Source organism: Panicum virgatum, chromosome 3N (genome assembly GCF_016808335.1).
Source record: "Panicum virgatum strain AP13 chromosome 3N, P.virgatum_v5, whole genome shotgun sequence".
NCBI classification, from domain to species: domain Eukaryota; kingdom Viridiplantae; phylum Streptophyta; class Magnoliopsida; order Poales; family Poaceae; genus Panicum; species Panicum virgatum.
Window position 1 is genome coordinate 62,805,805 of NC_053147.1, and position 7,186 is coordinate 62,812,990.

Sequence of the window (7,186 nt, forward strand, 5' to 3'; positions counted from 1 at the left end):
GCCGGGATAGCGGAGGTCGACGCCATCGCCGATGTAGATTAGGACCAGGATCGGGTGCAGTTATAACTGCGACTGTAATTTAAGCAGTACCATCAACATCTACCATCCAACAACCAACCAATGCTCTAGATTGACAGTCCCTCTCCAGACTCTTCTTCTTCCTCCGTCCACTGCATACATCCCGCAACGATTTGCCTCCCTCGTTCCATACGGAGCATCAAAACAAAATCACTCTACCTTGACCATGGGTAAGAGAGCGGACGTATGAGCTTGGTCACTGGAATTGAAAACACTCTACTTATGTACTTCTTTTTCTCCCCTCCATCAACCAACTTCTATGTTTCTTTATCGACTTAAACCAGAAAAGGAAAAGAAACCAAGAAACATCACTGGAACATGCAGTGATTTTTCTGCAGCGCTGCAGCTACACATCAGCGGCAGCTTGCATTCCAAAGAAAATTAAGTCAGAACTTTTACAACTCACGAGTCTGCAGCACACCATTTTACAATTCAAGCAAGACAGCAAGGATTAATACCAATTTAACAAGTACACAAATGTAAGTCAGAACTCAGTACAGATGCCACAAGCAGAAACTCCTCTGACAAAAAGGCTTAACTAATAATACTCATCGCTGCATCAACTTCAAGATCAACACAAGAGTTCTATGGCTGCATCTGTTAAACTATCCCTTAAGATATAGTACATGAACATGATGTCTGCACTTAGGTAAGTGTTTCATGCTAGCAACAGGAGCTACCAAATTGTCCGAGGCAGAGCCATCTTCTTGTTTGAATGAGCCATATGTATGCACATAAGGCATTTTCAAATCCAAGATCTTGATCCTTGACCATGGCCGTGAACTCATAGGATGTCATATAACAGGCTGGCTACTCAATTCGACCATCAGATGCTTCTTCAGAAGAGGTCACAAACTCTGCTATTAGCCCTGATATTTCCTCAGAGGCATCCTCCTGAGCAAAGCAATGAATATAACAAAATCATCATCTCACCTAGGCAATGCTATACTGAGATCACAAATATCAAATTAGCAATGTTGCAATCTTATATTATTAACAATTGAACAGGTGCTATAAATTTGCTATATGTTCTGTAATGCACGTGCTAAACAAAGAATTTCAGCTTGCTACCGACATAAAGACTGTCCTGATAGAGTAAACAATAAATTATGAAGTCCAGATTCATAGCTATAGAAATATATGGGAGCATACTTTTTATTTTTGTACCCCTTTTTAAGCAGATGAATAATGTAATGCAAACTTTTGGACATAGTGTAAAGTTGTTATTACCAGATGAAGAAGCACTTACATTTTCTTTTAAAAAAAACAGCCTAGACTTGTGTGTTTCAAGGATCAGCTTATCCTTATAAGTTACCCCTTGGTTAGATGGTCCAGAATGCATGACTATTGATATAAATTAATAACAAATTAAGTTCACTCTCCTATCATCAATGTTTCAGAAGCACTTCATTCCAAGTCTTAGCTAATTCATACACAATTTAAAAATGCGGGCAGAATGAAGTTTGTTTCAGCAGCCCATGATGTCCAAGTAACAAAAACTCACATGATATTGTAAACTAACAAATGAAGATTTAACGAACAGCAGCAAGCAGTCCTCTATCATCAGCTTGAAAAAGGCATAAAACAGTGCCGGCCTCATGATAGTGGTAGGCATTAACAACACGCTTCCACGGCAACAACACATGGCTTCCAAAATTGCAGACAATGACTTCAATGTCATAGAAGCAATTCATTACAAGTATTATCTAATTCATACACAATATTTAATGTTAGGCATAATCAAATTGCTTGCAACCAGAAAGATCCAATTCGATACGCATTCAATCGTGGTAACCGTAATGACATTGGTTGTTATCAGCAAAGAGAAATTCTGTACCTGTTCTTCTAACACGTCATCGTCGGAGCTCGAACTCGAATCCCCACTTCGTTCTTCTTTGAATTGGAAAGGGCGCTCCTTCTTTGCAGGCAAGGAGGATGCAAATTAATGAAGGGATGAGTGCGTACCAGGTGATAGTGCAGGGGACGTAGGGCGGTCGATCGCTGGGTGGACGCCGGCAGCAGCTCGGAGGGAGGCGGCGTCCTCGACGCCGGCCGGAGCAGCCGCTTGCTGGAGGAGGCCGCAGGAAGCGCGGAGGGAGGCGGGGTCCTCGAGGCCGGCCGGAGCAGCCGCTTGCTGGAGGACGCCGCAGGGAGCGCGGAGGGAGGCGGGGTCCTCGAGGCCGGCAAGAGCAGCCCGGAGGGAAGGAAGGCGTGCTGGAGGGGCGGACGCGCGGTGTCCAGGAGGCGGCCCGCGATCGCCAGGCGAGGGCGACGGCACGGAGTCGGCGGCGTGCGGGAATCGGCCGTGGAACGGGCGCCGGGCTGCCCGTTCTTATCTGAGGATGTGCAATGACCATATTGCCCCCCCCCCCGAATAAAAACAACCAAAATACCTATTTTGCGTAGGCGTTGCGAGCCGTTGGAAAGTATTTCCGAGCATTGTAAAAGGTATCTGCATAGATATGTATTTAAAAGAATTATGAAGGTGTTCCTTACATTCAGTTTGCTTCCTTATCGTGAGAAGCTAATTTCATTTTCAAATATACTACTAATTATTTTTCCAAGGGACAATGTAGCTGTTTCTGTGATTTGATTTTCCTTCTTTTTGTTTGCATAAGGGGACAGTGAATTCTGTGTTCTTGGTTTATCTTAGAATCTAATTATTTAGACAAGGAAGATATTAGACATATTTTTTTCATCATTTAACACATTTGTACCTAATGTGCAAAATTTATATCAATGCATAACGAAAATATGCAAGCAACATCGCAACCGATTAATTAACTGATAGAATATTTTGATTTCCTGTCCAAACTTAGTCATCCAGGAGTGCATTCAAGTAATAAATTTACCGTACCATAGGTTAGGATTCATTTAGACTGAATGTTCCACAAAAGAAATATAATTTGTTTTGCCATTGCATTTTGCCTTGATTTGGCATTCATTTCTTGATGATAACCGTGTGTATTACTTTTGTATATCCTCAACTACGTGCTCAAGGCATTGCACAGAGATTTGCTTCCAAAGAATTAAGATGGTGTTTCTTACATTCAGTTTGTTGCATATCTAATTCCATTTTCAACTACACAGAATAGCTCAGGCTTAGCAAGCACTTCAGACTTACAAGGATGAATCTCAGCTATGTCAGTTCTCTAGGGCTAAGGGGCTTGCTGCCTTGGACCCAGGCAGGGCCGTAGGGGCAATAACTCATGCTCATATTTTCATTTACGCCCTTCAAACTGCTTCTAGCAGCGTACCAATAGGGAATCAGCTCATGTAAATAAAGCTGCTATCATCTGGGCATCCAATTTATCCAAGAACCCAAAATTTCAATATTAATTCACCAGTGAATGTATCGCAAGCCATCACAAGGGTAATGCGCAGCAGAGCTCGAATGGTAAACGTAATGCACAACAGAGCTTGACAAAAAGAGAGGATAGTCTAAACCGATTATAAACGATGGCAGCATTTCACTCCTTTTCAGATCCCTTTGCTCTCAAGGTATCAAATGCTCAAACTAATGCCTCGTATTTACTCACATATATAATCAGGTCGAGCAACATGACTGTTTACTCATCTTCAGGCTGAGCCCACAGCAACAAAGTCACAAAATAATCCGGTCATTAAAACATGGAATATAATTGCACACAATCCATAATACTGTTATAGCAAGTACAAGCAAACAACATAATAACATAACTATGGAGGTGCCATAATCTGGCAAGTTTCTTTCTGAACCTGCAGACGCTCACATCTGAAATCCTTTTGATGCTCCAACTACAAGGCCCTTTGACTTGAGGTACGGTCTTACCTCTAAACACGCTCTCCTGCTGGAAGAAGAGAGGGTGATGTCCAGTGACCTGTTGAGAAAATTTGCTGTGTAGATAGGTAACATGGTAGCTCACTGGCGATGAAAGAGAACCCCTTAGACATAATTCTGGCACTTGTGTAGGCGTTCTGACACGACTGGCTTTCTTTATTGGAATAATCAATGAAATCTAACAGAATCTTATTCTTCATGTGGACCTTTACCATCCATGTTGGGTCCTCAAGGTTAAAGGTTTGGCGACCCTTGTTCAACAAAAAGCAAACAGCATCAGGGTTTTCCATATCAACAATAGGGAATTCTGGTTGGACCTTTGGAAGGCGGTTTTCAGAGTCGAGGTCCCAAAGCTGATCAGCATCCAAAGTTGCATCTTCCCTCCATGTTTGATCCTCAAACAACGACCACAAGCTGATGTTGAAACTGTTGTTACGTTGGCTAACATTGACGAACTTTATCCCACAGTGAGTGCCGCACAAACTACGGTAACCTGTAGGTTGTCTTCGGCCATAGTCATCGCTGTGATAGGGGTTCCCTTGCACTGGATCCACCAGAAGCGACACGTACCAGAGAATAGGCTCCTGGGGGTCGAGGATGCCATTTCCTGGATGGGCCATGTCGGCAACAATCATCCCTCTCAACTAATCTACCCAAATCAAGCTGTGACGGCCATGCGCTAGCACCACATCAGTTGACCACCAGCAAAGGTGAGGGATGCCATCGGCGTGGCGGATGGGCACATCCCTGAAGATCTTCCAATTGTGACCCAGAACACAACAAGTAAATGTTGGCTGCAGAAGCTAGCTTCAGGCTACTCTCGAGCTCAGCCACAATGTACAAATCCACGTTGCATGACAGGAGGCCCGCGATCTCCCTGCTCAAGCGGCGCGGCCTAGGGCTGTCTATGTTCGAAGGCTCCTTCCTCAAATAGGCAGCCGCGTCAAAGAGGGGTGCTCCCCGCCGCCGGCCTTGTAGACGAAGTTGTCGATGCAGGCAGATCGATAGTACTTGGCGCGGTGGATTATCTGGGCACGGTAGATTATCTCGAACAGCGCGACGTTGCGGTGCGTGGCGATGACAACCGGATACGACGTGCTCCCCCCCCCCTCTGATGGGCGGGGGCCCTGTGGTCAGTCGAGGGTGATGAGGAAGGTCCGCGGTGGCTTGGCGAGCTCGAAGGAGACGGAGATCTGCTCGCCACTGGAGGTGTAGGAGACCACTGACGTGGTGCCGTCGATGCGGAAGAAGTCCCTCCGGGCACCGACCCGGCAAAGCATCACCCAGGTTGGGTACGAGGCGCCGGCGGTGTCGGACGACGAGGATCGCTTGGAGCGCCCGTGGGTCTCGGCCTCCGCAGACGAGATCCGCTTGGCTGGCAATGGTTTGCGATGGGAGGCGGCGGCCCTGGCAGCCGATGGTGTGTGATGGGAGGCGGGTGCACGGACGACGAGCCCGCGGACGTCCCCTTGTGCCTACGGTTGTCGGGCATCCGTGTCTCCGTGGTGGGGATCGGCATGGCGGCGGCGGCAGCAAGGGTTTGGTTGTTCCACCCGGGAAGGCCGGAAGGGGTAAAAGGGGAACCGCCTCTTCGGATCGAGGAATTAGGGATTAGGCGTTAACGCAGGAGCCGTGTACATCTGGATGGGTGACAAGTGTCCTACCCCTCACGTCATACCGTCCGATTAGGATCCCATCCTAGATGGCGCCAACCACCTCACAATAACTTTACTTTTTTTTGTTTACAAATATTAATTTAAATATTACTTACTACTAGTTACTATTCCTTCATTCTGGATCATAGATCATTTTAGTTTTTCCTAGATATATAATATGTATTTTCTACGCATCTAGATATACGTCATTTGTATATCTAGATACATCTAGAGAAGTCGACGAAATGTAATTTAAAATGGAGAGAGTATATGTACACTTTGTTTGCTAAAAATTGTCCTATATATACGTATTGAAACCCTGCATATTTTGACCAGTGCCGGCCCTATGATTTTGAAGGTCCTCTGGCGAACTCATAGTGACGCCCTCTCTAGAATCTAGACCTTATATAAAATCTTATAATATATATACGCTATTACAACACTTACAAAATATTTGATTTATTACAACACAACAGTATTACACCAGAGTACACAACACATCCTCTCTTTGTGTCTATCCTAGCACTCACCCTTTATCATCTACCATGCTCTTAGATAGATGACATGGTAAGGAGGGGGTCCTCTATTTATAGCTAAGGCGGATCATAGGGTGGTGACATGTCTCCCCCTTATAGAGAATTCCTAAATATTACAAGGTTTTATAATTTATTTATTACTAATTCTAGAGTACTCCACGAAAATATATTCTCATTGCCTTGTAGAGAATACTCTAGAAGGTTGTCTTGCATTCTTCCAACATTTAACATGTTTGATAATTATCGGGAAATATTGTAGACTCAAACAATAGTTTATTTGTACTTCTAGAATTAATTTGATTACCATATATTTGCACTCCATAATATCCATTGACTCACAAAAAGATATTTCTTTTGGCGTTTCTTGATGCAAAATCATCAAGACGGTATTGAGATCAATAGTATCCGATATAGCCTTCTCGATGTTGCACATTGCAAAGTCATCTAATATTTCTTGTGACATAGTTGGTCTCAATTAGTTGTTCAACAACTTTAGTTTTGAGGAACTTTTTTAAACTAAAGCTACAGTCACAGGTACAGTTAAGAGGATTCGATAAGCAACCAAAATATTTGGATAGCAATCTGCAGCCATAATAAATTTCAGAATCTCAAGCGCTGACGTCAAAGAATCTGGCAAAGTTACTTGCAGCACCTTTAATGTTTAGCTCTTGGCCTCTTAAACTGCAATCACATAGACTGGTCAGTAGCCGTATTGTACGTACTTAATACATACTTAGCTTGGGCCCCCTCCTGGCTTGGGCCCTCGGCCGTCGCACATGGTGGCCTACCCCTAGGGCCGGCACTGATTTTGACTCTTGTGTTGTCTAATCCTGCGTACGGAGTAGGGATGCAAGATGCAAGTGGTTGTACGTTATCTTAGGTTCCATTTGGATCACCTTTGGATTATCATAATATGGATGGTGGATAGTTATTATAAGAATATGTACTCTGGATACTAATCTAGTGCGCTAAAAGATCCTTAGATTATAATCTGGATAGTAGGGTACTTGTGAAAAAGTCAATGTCTACAATGTCCTTGCCTGGGAAAAATCGTCTTTTTTCATCCCAAAATCTCCCAAGTAAGAGGGGATAGTAGG

General features: G+C 44.1%; 1 long non-coding RNA gene and 1 pseudogene across 1 annotated transcript; both read right to left on the reverse strand.

Annotated features, from left to right (window-relative positions):
- Window positions 1–509: 509 nt before the first annotated feature.
- On the reverse strand, window positions 510–1,909 carry LOC120666555. Its single transcript, XR_005671785.1, has 2 exons — window positions 1,583–1,909; window positions 510–972 (listed from the first exon to the last, which is right to left on the reverse strand). It is a non-coding gene; the product is annotated as an uncharacterized LOC120666555 (long non-coding RNA).
- A 1,982-nt stretch (window positions 1,910–3,891) lies between these two features.
- LOC120667992 lies at window positions 3,892–6,100 on the reverse strand (annotated as a pseudogene).
- Window positions 6,101–7,186: the final 1,086 nt, after the last annotated feature.